At 34.5% G+C, this 18,677-nt stretch overlaps 1 long non-coding RNA gene across 4 annotated transcripts in view; it reads right to left on the reverse strand.

Moving 5' to 3' along the window:
* The window catches only part of LOC105477040 (uncharacterized), a 406,578-nt gene that overhangs the window by 316,457 nt on the left and 71,444 nt on the right, over nt 1–18,677 (reverse strand). The gene's annotated exons all lie outside the window — the stretch shown is intronic.

Genomic DNA, 18,677 nt, shown 5'->3' on the forward strand with positions numbered 1-18,677 from the left:
TCTACATGTCTAGTTTAAATAATTCTGCATAGTACATTTTTGGTCCTTTTTGATCAATTGTAGAATTGGAGGAAAAAAGTATCTCTCATATAGAATTTTCATGGCAATTAAAATAATGTAGATTAGTTACTGAGCTCAATATCTGCCTCTTATTTTAATTACTCAGTCTACATTTACTATCATTAATATACTCTCAGGGTAAAAGTCAAAACTGACTTTTAAAGAAACTCTTATAGGATATTCTAAGTAACTTGAAATTTCTATCTGACCCAGATCATTGCCCTACTTCCATTTCTTTAGCATACAGATGGCCAATGTCTATAAAGAAAATCATATAAAGTGAAAAAAATAAGGTTAACTTGAGATAGATAATCTTTCTCAGCATCAAGATTTATAAAAGAGTGGTATGATATCTTCAGACTATGCAAAGATTCCAGAACTACCTGACCTAGGGTTTTAATTTTTTAAATTTTATTAATTTTATTTTATTTTTGTTTTTTTGTCAGGAGGTCAGGCAAAAATGTAACCATAAAGGACAAATTCTAAAATAAGAAACTCAAATCTCAAGTTTCAAAATAGGAAGACTTATTTGATGGTGAAAACTAGGAGCAAATATAAGAAAAGTCAAAATAAATAATGCATGCTTGCTGTTTCTGTGGGGACAAAAGATCAAGTACTGAGTGCTGTACCCACTTGGAATAGGATAGGCAGCTGGTAAGAGGCCTCCCGATGGTCCCTGCCTCCTGGTACTTACACCCTTGAGTAATTCTTTCCTCTTGAAAGTGGGCTACATTTAGATGTTTCCTTCTCATGAAAAGAGTATGGCAGAAGTCAGTTTCAAGTATAGGTTGGAAAAGGACCATGTCTTTCATCTTGTGTCCTGTTTCTCCCTTGCTTGCTCTGAGATAAGCCAGCTGTCATTATGTGCTCTGTAGTAAGGAGAGGCATTAAGTGGAGAGGCCCTGAGTCCGTGAGAAACTCAGGGCTTCTGCCTATACCATCAGGTTTGGAATTCTGCCAACAACTGCATTCCAGCCTGTAGCTTATCAAAGATCAGGAACCAGAGGCACTCAGCTAAGCAACATTTGGAATCTTGGTCCACAGAAATGGACAAGTAGTAAATGTTTGCAAGCTTAAGTCATGAAGCTTTGGGATAATTGTTTACATGGCAATAAAAAATATTTAACTACAGAGATAATGCTACATGTCTTCTGTTATGGAACTGAATATAATTTTTATGTATATGAATAAAGCTAAAATGGATAGTGTAGTTGGAGGTGACAAAAGAAATAGTACAGTGTGAGTTAAGTGCTAGTACAAAGAAATATATGTGTTCTAATTTTTAAATGGATGTTATAGTGGAGTAAAAATACTATTTAGATTTCAAAAGTTACAAAATGTAAATATAATAATATGATTTGTCAATAATGCGCACTAAATGAAACCAAATAACATAAAATAGTGCACAAATAATGCATAATGAAACATGGATATTATTAAGAATAATAATGAAGAGAAAGAGGAAGGGGGAAGTAGCTAACATCACAATTTTGTTATTGCTGTATTAGTCAATTTTCATACTGCTATGAAGAAATACACAAGACTGGGTAATTTATAAAGAAAAAGAGGTTTAATAGACTCAGAATTCCACATGGCTGAAGAGGCCTCACAATCATGGCAGAAGGCAAAGGACAGGCAAAGACACATCTTACATGGCAGCAGGCAAAGAAAGCATGTGCAAGAGAACTGCTCTTTATAAAAGGAACAGATCTCATGAGACTTATTCACTATCACGAGACTAGCACAGGAATAACCCACCCCCATGATTCAGTTACCTCCTATCTGGTACTTCCCATGTGGAGTTTATGGGAGCTACAATTCAAGGTGAGATTTGAGTGGGGACACTGCAAAACCGTATCAATTGCTGTCCATCTTTTTAGCCCTTTATATTCATTAACTAATTCAATCCTCACAACAACCCTAGAAAAACTGTGATTGATTGATTGATTGATTGATTGATTGATTTTGAGATGGAATCTCACTCTGTTACCCAGACTAGAGTGCAATGTCACAATCTCAGCTCACTGCAACCTCTGCCTCCAGGGTTCACGCAATTCTCCTGTCTCAGCCTCCTGAGTAGCTGGGATTACAGGTGCCCACTATGAGGCCTGGCTAATTTTTTGCATTTTGAATAGAGATGGGGTTTTACCATGTTGGCCAGGCTGGTCTTGAACTCCTGATCTCAGGTGATCCACCTGCCTCGGCCTCCTAAAGTGCTGGGATTACAGGCGTGAGCCACCGTGCCCGGCCCAACGTGTGCTATTTTTATCTCCATTTTATAGATGAGAACAGTAAAAAAAAAAAAAAGGTACTATACAATAAAACTCATGTTATAGTTAAGTATGTGCTCAGAAAAATAAACCCTCAAATGTTCGTTAAAGAGTAAAATAAATTAACAATGTTAAAAAAAAAAAAAAAACAAAAAAACAAAACAAAAAAAAAAACAGAAAGAAAAGCACCAGAAAGGAATCTGCTTTCTCCTTTCTCTATCTGGTATCTGGAATTCTCTCCCCAGCAGCCCTATCTTTACCCACATGCCCATCTTTCCTTTATCTTCTTATTGGTCTACATCACTTCCTCCCATGAACTTCTCTGAACACCAAAACTAAAATATCCTTCTTGTGGTCTCCTTTTTTCTCTTTAAATCTTTGATAATTCAGGTACATTAAGTTAATCATATCCCTTATTTATTAGTCATTATCTCTCATAAATTTATAATTATCCTCCTTTAGTGGTCTGTGAGTGCCTCTAGGTACTCAGTTTAGTTTGTATCACTTTCATTACTTTTCTCTTTCATGTTATCCTCAATCTCTATCTATTCCTCATTAGTCACCACATACAGTACTCTTGACAAGAACCATAATGGATTAATTTAGGTCTTGTAATTGTACCTATAAGTAGGATAAAAAGGCTTATTCTTAGAAAAAGAAATTCAATGCACTTTAAAAACTAATTCTAAGTAAACACAAAATATAGACTAAATGTTAAACTCTTTTGGGATTAAGAAGTTAGCTTATTCATTACTACCACCATTGATTGTATTAAAAATTGTATTCATACGTTTACAGTAGCTATTTCATCTGCCATTTCTTTGTTGATGATAAAAAATATCTTGTCAGAAAGTTTGAGTCATAAATACATCAAGTTTACCACATAATTATTTAAGAAAAAGTTTAGCACATAATTATTTAAGCAGTAAAAAAATTAGGCAGTTCAGAAATATAAGTACATTGCAGAAAAATATGTTCCAAAATCAGACCATTTAGATACGAGTTTTTTGTTTTTTGTTTTTTCTTTGTTTTTGAGACAGAGTCTAGCTCTGTCGCCCAGTCTGGAGTGCAGTGGCACAATCTTCGCTCACTGCAAGCTCCACCTCCCAGGTTCACGCTATTCTCCTGCCTCAGCCTCCCGACTAGCTGGGACTACAGGCGCCCGCCACCACGCCTGGCTAATTTTTTTGTATTTTTAATAGAGACACAGTTTCACCTTGTTAGCCAGGATGGTCTCGATCTCCTGACCTTGTGATTTTCCCACCTTGACCTCCCAAAGTGTAGCTATGGGTTTTTTGGTAAGAATTTTCTTTGTTAAATAGAATTTTTATGAAAATTAATATTTTTGCAGTAGCAAAAAAATTAGTAGCATGGGAACCATTATGATCGTTGGTATTATAGGTGAAACAGTTCTAAATAAAATTCAAAAGATGAGGAAAGAAAATATTATATTGTATATTCTGAGTTATTTTATTTTTTTCTTTTATCCCTCAAACATATCTACAGTTGATAACATGGCAAGGCTTACTTTGATATGTAAAGAACTGCAGACAGATGATATCTACAGAGGTAATCAAAAAGGAACTAGCAATAATAACTTATAGCAGCACTTGGAGAAATTCTATGGTCCCTCCAAAGGAAAGTTGGCCTTAACGCTGGAAGTAAGCAATTTATTTATTGACGTTGCAAAACAGAAGGCACCATATGCTTCTGATAAATAAATACAATTTATACATTTTTAATATGTTCTTTTGTTCAATCCTTATTTACATAACTGAAACCTCAGGGCTTCAGAACTACACAAAACACCTATCCTTTTCATTTAGCATTTCCTATAAAGAAAATCATTTATAGTTAAAATTGTATGTCACACAAATCATTTTCTTAACAAGCAAACAAAATATTTTATTTTTCTCATCCCCTAGATTTTCTGTAAAAATGTTTGTGTCTCCTAAAAAGTTTGGAGCAATGTGATTTCATATGACTATCTGTTCTTTTGCCACTGTTATGTTTATGTGATTTAGTGTCTGTAGATGTAATATTATTTTCATGGATGAAACTGACCATCCATCTCTTTATTCATCCTTCCCTCAACTTTTTCCAAGAATAAAAATAAAAGAAAAAAGATGATCCTTGAAACAAAGTAATTAGAAAAACTGAGTTTTACTGTGAAATTTATTTCATATGACTGACGAAAAAGAACAAAAAAACTAGAAGAAATACTGCAAGTATGCTATCATTACTGAATCTAATAGAGGTCCCATATTGAACTGCAAACTTTGAGCTACAAAACCATTTGAATCCCAACTGATAAAATAGAAAATATATTAACATACATTTCCCTATCTGGTCAGAATAAACTTTCTGAAAATGGATAAATACTGAGAATTAGAAAAAATATTAATTAGCTTAATGTGATAAATATATATTTAGTATACAGGCTGGCCAATAAAAAAAGCCAACATACACTCTTCAAGAAGCTCTTTTGTTCATATTCCCTGGTAATAAACATTTCAGGTGCCAAAAAATTAAATGAAGAATCTTGAAATCTATATTTTGCACAGAAATCTGTTTGGGGGGAAAAAGGCAAATTTAAGCCTAAAACAATCGCAATTTTTAAGAAGATAAAATTAGAACAAACTATGGAATTCTAGAAACCAAAATGTTAAGTTTGTAGATGAGGAATCAGATACCCAGTGAGATTAAATGACTTCGTTAAAGGCATGGGCAGCAAATTCATTAAAATCCAGATTTCTCAGTTCAAGTTCATGTGGTTTTTACTTGTTCAAAGAGACTGTTCTATTTCAGGACCAGTAAAATTAGGTAGAGTCCTGAAACTAATTCTTTAGGGAGTAGCCATTAACATGCTTTGTAGTTTCTAATATACAATGTTAAAGCAATTTCAGAGTAAGTCACATATAAAAGATAGTTCGCAAACTTAAGGGGTAAAAACTAACCTTTGAACAAAAAAATTTTTGCAAAAAAGTTGAAAAGAGTTTCCTCTCTTTGTGAATAACATATTAGTTGAGATAATTGTCCACTTTGTTCACTGAAATAATACATTTTTCTCTACTATGGGACATGTTCTACATACTTTTAAATACATAAAATGAGAAAATGTGTTATAATTCCAATATTTCTTAAAGATTTCTGAAAAAAATGGGAAAAATATGCATAAAGTATTGGTTTTTCACTGTAGGATGAAAAAATGAAAATATAACATAGGGAAAATGAAAACTAAAACACATAAATTTGTTATAAATATAAAGACTTTCATATGCAACAGTTTGGTGATGTATAAAACACAATTACGTAATATCCATTCTAAACTCCCAAGTAGAAAACCTACATTTGAGAGTAAGTGTGGATTTTTAAAATGTAAACTATAGATGTAGCAAATATATTTTGAAAGACAGAATATCCAATTGTACTATAAAATAAATATTTGATATATTAATATTTAGAATGTATTTTTAATCTATGTAAAATGTTATATTCAGTCATGACACACCAATTTATCATGCATTTCCATGCCATTACTAGATATTCCTGGACCTCAAAAATGAACCAAACAATGAAAAATAAGAAACACACATCTGTTTTCAAGGATCTCAGACCTCAGGATCTATTCTAGGGAGTAGACAATTACCAGGAAAATTAAATTAAACGAAAATAGAACATGGTAAGTAGTGATGAGTATTAATCTTCAACAAGGAGTGATAGAGATACTCAGTGGGAAGGTGGAAATTTTAGGCATGGAGTAAAAAGGGACTCACTGGAAGGGTGACACTGAAGTCAAGAGGTGGCCTATTGAAGAATGTGGATCTCTGGGGAAAACATTAGGCAATGGAAAGAAAAAGTACAGTGTAAGGAGATGTTATGGAAAATGGTTTATTTAAGGAACAAACAGCCAACAAAGCAGTGCATCTAAAGAGGTTAACAAGCAGAGAAAAACTATGAGAAGAAAAAATATGAAGTTCTAGAGCATTGTAAGGATGTTTAACTATGAGGAACCCATTGCAATATTTTGTGGAGAGCAATGGCTGTCAACATTTAGTTGCATTAAAATTACCTGAAAGGACTGTCAAAAATACTGCAGAGCTCTCTCTCTAGAATTTCTGATTCAGTAGTTCTAGAATCTGTCTCCGGAATGTATTTTTGGATCAATGGCCACACTAAATATCATGGGCATGGAAGAGCAACATGACATGTTTTAATCCAATTGATCTGGTTTACTTTTGGCAATAGACTAAAGCAGGTCAAGGATAAAGCAAAGGTGGCAAACTTCTTTCTCTGAAGATTGTGGCTGAATTTAGTTTCAGGTTTACATGGTTTAGTTGTATTGTGTTTGTGTGTGTGAGTAGTGTATGTGTGTGTGTGTGCGTGATTTTCAAAAGACTATAGAGGCTACTTCCAGGGCAATCCTCAATCATGGTGTGGACTCCGTGTTCACCTTTTTTGCAGAAACGCATCCTCAGGGGCATGTTGGGGTTTCACCATTCCTGGGCTGAACATAACTCAGAGGCTTCTGCATAACCTCAGGCCAAAGTCTCTGAGCCATTTACTCCAGGCAATCAGTTTGGCCCACTACCGGATAAAGTTAGTGTTACTTAGATGTCTAGATTGTAAAGAAATGATTACTTTCTTGGACCTCTGGCTACTTTCTTGAAGAAAGTCATCGTACTTAACGTTAGGTGGTCTGATATGTGATGGACATGCAAGCCTAAATGAGACTTTGGTAGGACCAATGAAACCTACAGCCAGTCAGTCTTTGAGGTTTCTGGGGAGACACTCATTTTCACTCAGTCTTGAGCTCTAGAGAGGGAGGCCTTGCTTTCCGTAGTCCACCACCTTTGGTCATGGCTTAGTAGAATTTGTGACAGCCCTTACAAACCTCCAAGAGAAGTTTAGCTGGCCATCCTTCTGGATTACTTGAAAGACTCATTGGCCATCAACGATGGGCACAATATTTGTGGCTCCTGCATCAATATATCCTGGAAAGTTCTAGATGATACCTTTTCCAATTCTGTCTGCCATTTTTACTGCCCAGACGAGAACTTCAGGCAAAATCCCTAGCTTGGTAATTTGACTGAAATTGCTACGATATGCAGATCAGAAAAAAACAACAAGAAAACACAGGATAGAATACCAGGTAATAAATATAATCGGTTTCTGACTCTTCTCCGTGAAAAGGACCTAGAGGTTTTGTAAATACAATGAAGTTTCTCCTCAAAACAATGAAAGCACTCCATTTGCCCCATTAAGAATGCTGCCTCTACCACAGGAAAATTCTTAAATGTAGCATTGAATTTGAAGATCAGTGTGGAAGGAATTGAAACAGTGATAAATTTGTAAGCCAACAAATCAGTGGAGCTGAAAAAAATGTAGGAGAGAAGAAATACATTCTGAATTTTAGCAAGTTAAATTGTTTTCACTGAGTGATCAAGAGACTATTATTAGGTAGATGCAAGATGAAGGGATGGAAATTATAAAAACTTAAAAACCTTACATAATTATCAGATCATGTATTCACATTAAAATATCTAATGAGGGAAGTAGAAAGCACATATGTGCACTCTGAACTGGAATTACTGAAGTTACATGTATTCAGCTAAATGACAGAAACTTAAAATATTCTATTTTTATTTTGATTAAAAAATATGAATTCTGTCTTCTACAAAATTCTGGGCTGGACAAAATTATTAAGCTATTTCAAGTAGATGTGATTCTGTATCTTGAAACAGCACATCCTCAGCTTAACATATTTGAGTACAGAAAGATTATGTAATATGGAAAGACAAAACACAATCTTTATTATAAAACAAGAAAGCTTTATCTCTGCTCTGCTCTCCAGCTTCTAAGAAATGTAATTATGGCAGACATTACTGGGAGGTAGAATTGAGTAACAAGCCTAAATAGATGTTGAGGGGTTCTCAAGACTGTCTTGCTCAGAAATGACAGAATCAGCTATTATTTCTGGGTGATTCTTGGGCAATCGGGGGATATGCTCAGAGCAGTTATATTGTATTGAGTCCTAAGAGAATCCAGCTTCTTCCAATATTAAGACCCAGGAAGATGGGCATTTTTCTATACTATCAGTTTGGTGAAGTTCCCTATAATATTAAGAATTTATAGATTTCTTCTGTACACTTTTAATGGTTATTTTACAGAAGCCCTTTGACATTATTTTTGTAGTAGAACAGATTTCTGGAGCTCTTAAAAATCTCTTTGGTAACAGACTACGGAAGACAAAGTACCTGGAACACAACTGTTTCTTTTCATTTTCTTTCCATTTGCAAGTATAACTTAGCCAGTAAATTTAGTCTCAGTGATTTTGATTAAGTTTTACACCTTAAAAACCAGAATAGTTTCTTTTTCCTCATTTTCAGCAACTGTAAAAGCATGGTAGCAATACAAATTTCATAGATACTTTGGGTGTCGATCATCAAGTGTTTTGAGATTTTGAGATGAAATATCTGAGATTTATATTACTTAGCAAATTTATACTACTATAATTTTATGTGTCAATGTGGCTAGGCTGTATCAAAATATTTAATCAAACATTAGTCTAAATGTTGTTAGTGAAGGTATTTTTTAGACAAGACTAATATTTAAGTCAGTAGACTTTGAATAAAGCAGATTATTCTTCATAATATAGGTGGGCCTCAACCAATTAGTCAAAAGATTTAAGAGAAAAAAAGACAGAAATTTCCTGAGGAAGTGAAAAATCTCTCTGCAGTCAACCTTCTGGAGACAGGATCCTCGACATCAACTCTTCCTTGGGATCTCCAGCCTGCTGCTATTCTCTGCAGATTTTGGACTAGCAAGCATGTACAATCAGGAGAACCATTTCCTTATAATAAATCTATGTATATATCCATATATTGATATATGCACACAGACATGTACGAACATACATAAATACACACATATATTCTATTGGTTCTGTTTGTTTATCAAACCTTGATTAATACAACATCTTGTACCTTTTTTAATTATAAAAATACAATATGGCTGGGTGCGGTGGCTCACGCCTGTAATCCTGGCACTTTGGGAGGCTGAGGCGGGCACATTATGAGGTCAGGAGAGCAAGACCATCCTGGCCAACATGGTGAAACCCCATCTCTACTAAAAATATAAAAATTAACCAGGTGTGGTGGCGGGTGCCTGTAATGCCAGCTACTCAGGAGGTTGTGGCAAGAGAATTGCTTGAACCTCACTGTAGAGGTTGCAGGGAGCCGAGATCACGCCACTGCATTCCAGCCTGGTGACAAAGCGAGACTCCATCTCAAAAAAATAAATAAATAAATAAATAAAAAATAACGAGCTTGTATGGTATTACTTATTTAGACCTTCTTTTCTGAAAATTTTAGCCTTTAAGAAGTCATCACAGAAGAGAAACATCCGTCCTCCATGCCTTGATTTGAAATAGTCAAAGCAAACAATCAGTGATTTTGTTAGGTGGGAAGACTTTTAGATAGAATCACTGATCTAAAAAAAAAAAAAAAAAAAGACTCGGATAATCACGAAACATGATGAAACACTGCTACATAGCATTTAAACCTGAAATTACAATGCTTGCTAGGAAATTATGGACACCTATGCATTTGAATTAAGATATCTCAGGGGAGCCTCAGGAGTGGGCACAAAATGATCTGAAAACTACTTCCAAGTTGTGCTACATCTCACCCTGACAAGTCCTTGTGTATTTTTCCACTATGATTAAAGAATGTTAAATTACAATGCATATTGATCTTTGTGATGACACTTCACAAAGAATATTAGTCATACCAGATAAACATATCTTTTAAAGTTGTTTAGATCCATGCCCTTTGAAGCAATTTTTTATGGCTTGATAAGATGAAAATAAAAGCAAGATTTTCCGCTAACAATAAAAACTTAAAGCATATACCTCAGCTTTGGATAGTGGTTTTAAGAATTTGAGGGATTTGGCCGGGCACAGTGGTTCATGCCTTTAATCCCAGCACTTTGGGAGGCTGAGGCCAGTGGATCACCTGAAGTCGGGATTTCTAGACCAGTCTGGCCAACATGATGAAACCCCATCTCCACTAAAAAGAAATACAAAAGATTAGCCGGGCGTGGTGGCTGGAGCCTGTAATCCCAGCTACTCGGGATGCTGAGACAGGAGAATTGCTTGAACCCAGGAGGTGGAGGTTGCAGTGAGCCAAGATCATGCCACTGCACTCCAGCCTGGGCAACAAGAGTGAAATTCTGTCTCAAAAAAAACATATTTGGGGTATTCAATAGTATGTTTAAGGAATAATTATGAAATTCAGTGTTAATAAAGCCCACAATGTGAAATAAATAAATCAATTGATGTTTAAAAGAGTTATGAGTCCAAAAAAACACCAAGTGTGATGAACAAGAGATTGTTAATACTATCCTTTTGGAAAAGGCTAGATGCAGGAATCTACATAAACAGAAATTAGTCAATTAAGGCAAAATAAGCTACAATTAGCTATTCTTCTCAATATATTGCTTATTAAAAAAATAATAGGAGGAGGTCAATAAATTGTGTCTGTTGACTGTTACTTCTCTTATGTACATCAGAGCCCTTAACCACTTAATATATTTTCTAGCCTAAAGACCATTGCAAAACTGCTATTCAGTTCCCCGTTTGGTGAATATGAAAGTTAAGAGCAATCTTCCTTTAACTGCCTATTGCATACATGGTACTTGATGGTAGTAAGCTATCATCATTAAGACCTTAGTTTGCGGAACCATTAGACTTAATGCCGAAGTAAGTGTGTGAACTCACAATAGTAGCCACCCCTCAACCCCTCTAGTTGCTACAGTTGGATATTCATTTGGATTGTGTTATTTAGGCATGTAATTGCATTTTATGTGGAATCATTGCAATGCATTCAATATTATTGAAAGTCATTTGTGGCAACAAGAGTGTAAGTGGTAAGACTAAATTTATGCTTTGATTATCTGATATCAGATTTTCACGCAAACGACATTATCTGCACAGTACAACTTTTCCTGACTTTGCCCTTTTTCTCTCTTCATTACCTGCTAGTTTACTTGCAAAGTGTTTTTGCCATCTGCAATTGGTGGCTACTGTCCTATAATAAATCAGAGTTCTAAATAAGAACTTTTCAAACAAGGATTCAGAGAATTTGGTATCTTGGCTTGTCAGATGCAAAGCTTTGAGGATAACTTGTGTACTTTACTATTGTATAAAGTAGAAAAATTAAGAGTTCCAGAACCCAGAAAAAGAAAAAACAAAACAAACAAGCAAACAAAAACAAAAAAGAAAGGATGAGAGCTAAGACAGGGGAAGTCACAGAGAGAAATACAGACAACAAACTGGGTCCTATGTACATTTGTCCTTGATATTCAACCATTTTTCTTGACTTGAGTTTTATGATATGTCCAAGAATATTTTTTATCTTTCTTTTAAGTCACGTGCAAATGAATGACACTCTAGACACTGTTATTTCCCTCATTCCAAAACACAATCATTGGCCACAATTGAGAAACTTTCAACAATATTTTTACCCACAAGAGGAAATATAAAATGACTTTTAATAATAGGCGGGCAATCACTTAAGATGTTGAGAAAAGTTTTGGCCATCCACTTATTTTTTAATGCTGTATTCAGAGGGCATTATTTGATGTTGAAATTCTAATTTTCATGTATCTGTACTTGTATGCTGGCATAGGCTAATATATGTTATTGCTCACTACTCATCACTTCTTGTGACTATCACTTCTCTTGCATTGGACCTGATGATTGATTTTTCATGCCAATAGTGTACAACTCTTTAAATAAACTAGGGAAAGGATTAACCCACTTTCCTCGATCACAGGCAGGGAGATATTTTTCACTTTCTCAGTCCATCACTGGGTAAATCTGGAGTGGTTCTAACACCTCACCACATTTTTCAATGGGGCTAAAACTAGAGCCCTGAGTTAATGTAATATTGCATTTCAATCATCATCTTAGTTTGTATTTTTATATTATTAATTTTGAACAGAGTTCAAACATAGGAAAAGTTTTCACCCACCACCATCAATATCAAACATTGTTTCAGGAAGATGATAAAGTATGATCAGCGAGATGATGTAAACTTAGTGGAAATATAATTTACGGGTTTATTGTATTTGCAGTAAGATTATAAAGTCATTCATGTATATGATGAATACAACATGATGACATGGGTTGATAGAGGAGGAGAATGGGGCAAGATACCTCAGTCTTCAATAATGGATTTTTTCATTAATCTGTGTAATGCATGAAAAATGTCTTCTATATTTTGGTTTTGACTTTTTCATTTAATTAAACAATATATAAAATATTTGAAATTCATTTTACAAAACAGTATATGAAATATGATTTCGTGCTTATGTTGTACAAAATAAATTTAAAATGCTAAAAAGTGTTAATTTTCTATGCACAGACACGTTTTCCGAATATCTAAACTTTTATTGTTTATATTATTTTAACTTCACTCTTATGAATGCTTTCTGTTTTTAAGACAAAGGTATTAGTCCATTCTCATACTGCTATAAAGAACTACCTGAGACTAGGTAATTTATAAGGAAAAGAGGTTTAGTTGGCTCACAGTTCCACAGGCTGTACAGGAAGCATGGCTGGGAGGCCTCAGGAAACTAACAATCATGGCAGAAAGTGAAGGGGAAGCAGGCACATCTTACATAGCCAGAGCAGGAGGAAGAGAGTGCAGCGGGAGGTACTACACACTTTTAAACAACAAGATCTCATGAGAGCTCACTATCACAAGAACAGCAAGGCGGAAATCGGCCCATGATTCAATCACCTTCCACCAGGCGGAGGACACAAACCCAAATCATATCAACAAACATGCCTTTCATAAAATTTAAAATTAAGTCAAAGACAAAATAACAACATTGGTGAGAATGAATGAAACAGGCAATATCATACATGTGTAGGATTTTCTGGTATAATAGATAAAACAGTTATTGTATGCATGCAAATTTTTACAATATATTTTATTTGATACTTATATATTATACACTATAGATAATGTATAACATATAATGTATAAAATTTATTGCACATATTACATATATTGTATATATTATTCATATATATTAAAATAAATACTATATGCTATTATAATAGTCTGTGATAGACAAGTTATGTGTAAATAATTAAAATATTTAAAGAGAGATTTGAAGATATTTTTAAAAAGCCAAATCTCAATTAATTTCTCTCTAAGGGTTTAATATAAATATCACCAGAAACCTTCGAAAAATGTTTTAGTAGATTTTTACACATTAAGAACAAAACATGATTACGCAACTTTTAAGATGGTTTATAATCGCACATTTTAAAATACATACATTGAAGAAAAATATGAGGGAGCCAGAGCTATGGAGATAAAAAGGATAGAAAGAAGGCCAGAATGTTAATATACTAAAAGAAGCAAATAAATATTGAATAATTACTGTGGTTAAATTTGTGAGTACTTTAATCCCAGTACTTTTCTTGGTTTTACTTCTTTAATATTTAACAGTTGTGTGTCCTTGAGTAAATTGCTTAAGTCTCTGCTGTAGCTTCTTTTTATATAACGTAAATATAATTGTACCTAACAAATGGAGTTCTCTTGAAAATAACTGAGAAAATATAATGCAATTGTGGTGTAAGGATATATACATAACATTGCTTTTTCCTTCCTGGTTCCTGGTTCCTAACACCCATAGCCCTTGCTATAATTGTCTTTTGTTATAATGTTTTGTGTGCCTGGCCTCAGGAGCAGGCCTCAGGAATGAGAATCTTTCTGACCTTCTCCTGTCCTCCTTTCACCTGCCCCATAGCAGGACTTTAAACTTCCCCGGCCTGCCTTTCTGATTGCAGGTCATAAGACTCCCATTCTAGAGAAGAACCTGCCCCATACCCTTGGAGAAGGATGCTGCCATCATGAAGCTTCCATGCAAACCCAGGAGGACTGGGTTCAGAGTGCCTCCTGATAACCAAACCCATGAAGGTTCCTGGAGGGCGGCGCACCCAGAGGTGACATGTAAGTGCTGCCCTGTGCCCCATACTTTGCCCTGTGCATCTCTGCATCTTTATCTTTTAGAATATCCTCTAGAATAAACTGGGAAACATCAGTGCTTCTCTGAGTCCTGTGAACTGCTCCAGTAAATTAATCAAACATAAAGAAGGGGTTGTAGGAACCCTAACTTGAAGCCATTTGGTCAGAAGTTGCGGAGGCTTACACTTGTTACTGGTGTCTGAAGAAGGGTCAGTTTGGGGGACTGAGACCCCAGTCTGTGGGATCTGACATTATCTCCAGGTAGATATTGTTGGAATTGAATGGAGGAAACCCAGTTGGTGTCCACTACAAAACTGATTTCTTGCTTGCTGGTGGGAAGATATCACTACATATTTTGAGGTCACAGAAGTATTCTATGTAGTTGTGTTGGTGTGAGATCACAGGGAACACACAGTTTGAGAGCTTTTCCAAAACTACAACACAGTATAATTCAGTAGTCCAAAAAGAAAGCAAAAATAAAACTTCAATACATAATTACAACAAAAATATTTTTTCTACATAATTTGCATTATTTTTATAATTAGAAAAGATACCTGAGCTAAGGTTATTTTATCATTTATCTAATATCAAGTTTCTTGGATATCATTGGTTCAATTTAGGATTTGGAAGTATATTTTGCCTAACTGGCAACTCACTATTGTTAGTTGCAGAATTCTTATCATGCTCGTGATTGGTCAATGAGTTCCACTATGTGCTTATATATTTGATTGTATTTTTACATATAATTTATATTAAATGCTTTATGTAAAGGTAAATTCTTGCTACTACTTTTGCTAAGGGAGAAAGGCCATAAATCGGTAGATTAGGCCTGTTGATGGCCCATTCACACAGTCATATGCTGCATAATGACGTTTCAGTCAAGCAGGGACTATATATACAATGGTGGTCTCATAAGGTTACGATGTAGCTGAAAAATTCCAAGCACCTTGAGACATCATAGCCATCTTAATTTTGTAGCACAATCCATTACTCACGTGTTTGTGGTGGTGATGCTGGTGTTAATAAACCTATTGTTCTGCCAGTGGTATAAAAACAGGACACATGAGATCACGGACAGTCCACAATACTTGATAATGGTAATAAACGATAATGTTACTAGTTTACGTATTTAGCATATTTTATTTTTATTTTATAGTGCACTCCTTCTACTTATAAAAATTGTGAACTGTAAAACAGCTTCAGGTGGTATTCCAGAAGGAAGCATTATTATCACAGGAGATGACAGCTTCATACCTATTATGGTCCCTGAAGACCTTCCAGTGGGGCAAGATGTGCCGATGGAAGACAGTGGTAATGATGATTCTGACCCTATGTGGGCCTAGGCTAATGTGTGTTTGGGTCTTAATTTTTAACAAAACAGTTTAAAATTATTTTAAATACAAAAATAAGAATAGGAATATAAAGAGAAAATATTTTTGTAAAGTTGTATAATTTGTGTTTCAAGCTGAGTTGTTACAAAAGAGGCAAAAGTTTAAAAAAAAAGTTTTAAAGTTTATAAAGTAAGAACAGTTTAAATGAGCTAAGTTTAATTTATTATTGAAGAAAAAAATTAAATACATTTTGTGTATCCTAAGTATACAGTGTTTATAAAGTCTATAGTAGTGTACAGTAATGTCCTAGGCATTCACATTCACTCACCCCTCACTGTCTGACACCCAGAGCAACTTCCAGTCCTGCAAGCTCTACCCATTGTAAATGCCCTATACAGGTGCACCATTATTTGTATTTTGTGCTATACTTTCATTGTAACTTTTCTGTGTTTGGATATGTTTAGATACGCAAATAGTTACAATTGCCTACAGTATTCAACACAGTAACATGCTGTGCAGCTTTGTAGCTTAGGAGTCATAGGCTAAACCATACAGATACAGCCTAGGTGTGTAGTAGCCTATACTATCTAGGTCTGCATAATTACACTCTATGATGTTTGCACAATGACAAAATCATCTAATGACACACTTTTCAGAATGTATCTTTGTTGAGTGAATCATGAAGATAAACTGTTCCATACCAGGAGGAGACAAACAGTACACTCAAACATGGAAATTCTTGGGCTCATGAAAATTGGATTCGTAAAAGAGCATTAGATACATTTTTAAGAAATACCAAAATTGAGATTTTGATAACATTTTTCTTTTTGTTGTCCAAAAAATCAGTCAATCTTTGAATTTTTTGCCTTACTAAATTAGAAAAGTGAGTATCCTCTGTGTTTGGTAATATCCTGTTAGTTCACAGACTTTGAAATGTGTTGAAATACACTCTATAACAGTGGAGAGAGAAACAATGAGACAGCTTTGTTTTTTTAGGACAGTTTTTTGTTTTTAGAAAAGTCATCCCACAGCTGCCTAAAGATATGGTCTATGCAGATAATGTGTTCAGTTCCCCGGCTCACCATTTTTTTTATCCTAATGTTTCATGTTCCAGTTGCCTCCTTGCACATTGTGGAAAATGTTGGGTGAAAGAAGTCGTAATAAGGAAAGATATCAATACATAAACCACATGTTTTTTAATTCATTTATATCTGTATTAACTTCTGATTGAAGAAAAATAATTTGTTTTTCAAAAAGACAGCTTGTAGATAATGGGTATCTATTTGATCACATAGCAATGATTTAGGAACTCAGTGTTCAGTTAATTAGATATTACTCAGGTAAGTAGAAGAGATTTAAAAAACTTAATAAAAAATTTATTTACACATACTAATGATTTTTAAGAGAAACTGCTGGGTTTCAGGTCAAATGAGTTATGCATTTAGTGTACATGTATTTAAGATATGTACTCAGAGAAGACAACAACAAAAAAAGAATAGAAGAAACGAAGAAAGAAAGGTTGGAAGGAGAGAGAGGAAAGGATGAAAGAAATGGTAATGTAACAGAGACAAGTATTTAAAACAATTCATGAATTAATTTATTCAATGAGCATATGCCATAGAATGAAAATGAGATGGGAGATGTTACACGTCTTTGCCTTCATTCAATTTTGTCTCCTGTGTGTCTCACAGTGTGACATTCTCACTTTCCTGAGTGTGAATCCAATATTTAAAGATACAGTGAAAATTATTTTGTTCATGCCCCCTAAATACAAGCTACTTTACAATGGACTCAGCCAAGAAGCTGTGATCTGTTCTGTCGCTGGCAGAAAAACCAGGTGTGACAGACTTGTTGGTAGATGTCCCTAAATGTACTTCACGGCTTATTTAAGAGAATGCCAGTGAGTAATGTTGATTATAAGAAATTTCTGAGCCGGGCGCGCTGGCTCACACCTGTAATCCCAGCACTTCCCAAGGCGGCCTGACTTCTGTCCAAGCAGGAGTTCTGCACAGGTTTCTGAGTTAGTGCTCCTGTTTCATTCTTGCTACCACTGACACAGGTATAGCATGTTTAAAGGCAATATATGCCTGTGCCTACTCCTCTACTTGAAGCTCTTGATTTACTTCACATTGTTGTTATGGTGATGTTTTAACTATTTATTATGACTTACAGATTATTACTGATGTCCTTGAAGCATGATAAATGCCATGTGCATGCTTTTTTAAAATAAAATAAATAAAGGTAGTCCTGTCTCTGGACTCTGACCCTCAAATCTAGTCTATTTTATACCTACACTTATGTTTTTTTTCTAAGATGAAATACACTGATTCCACTAGCCTGATCTGTCATGTCTGTAGTATATTTTTCTGCTCTCTTTCAACAAATCTAAGCTTATTTCTCACGTTTTCTGTTATCCACACATCAACTATTGCTAAATATTTTTAAAGCAGTCTACTTTTTTACATCGCCATGAAAATAACACTTAATATTTCCCTAAACTATAGCTCTCGATTATATTCTCTTCTACATAGTTAGAATTGCAATTAGTAAACAAATAGAATTCTACATATGCCTCTATTTGAATATACTTTTATTAGAATTCTACATACGCCTCTATTTGAATACATTTTTATTAGAATTCTATATATGCATCTGTTTGAATGTCTTTTATTAGAATTCTACATATGATTGTCTATTCTTGGTGTTTTTCAAAATTCAGTTTAAAAGAATGGAATTCATTGCCTTCCAGATTCTCTCCAGATTCATTTGCTCCTTTTTTTCCCGTAATTATTTGCTTATGGTTCCACCAGTATGTACTCTAGAGAAATGGTCATGTATGTGCTGAAGGAGACGTGCACAAGGATTACATAGATACATACATTACAACATGAAGAAGTTGTTGACATATTTACTTTAAAATAAAAACTAATTTTAGAATAATAGAGAGCATTAAAGACATTTAGATAAAATAC

The sequence above is a fragment of the Macaca nemestrina genome, chromosome 16, assembly GCF_043159975.1.
Source record: "Macaca nemestrina isolate mMacNem1 chromosome 16, mMacNem.hap1, whole genome shotgun sequence".
NCBI classification, from domain to species: domain Eukaryota; kingdom Metazoa; phylum Chordata; class Mammalia; order Primates; family Cercopithecidae; genus Macaca; species Macaca nemestrina.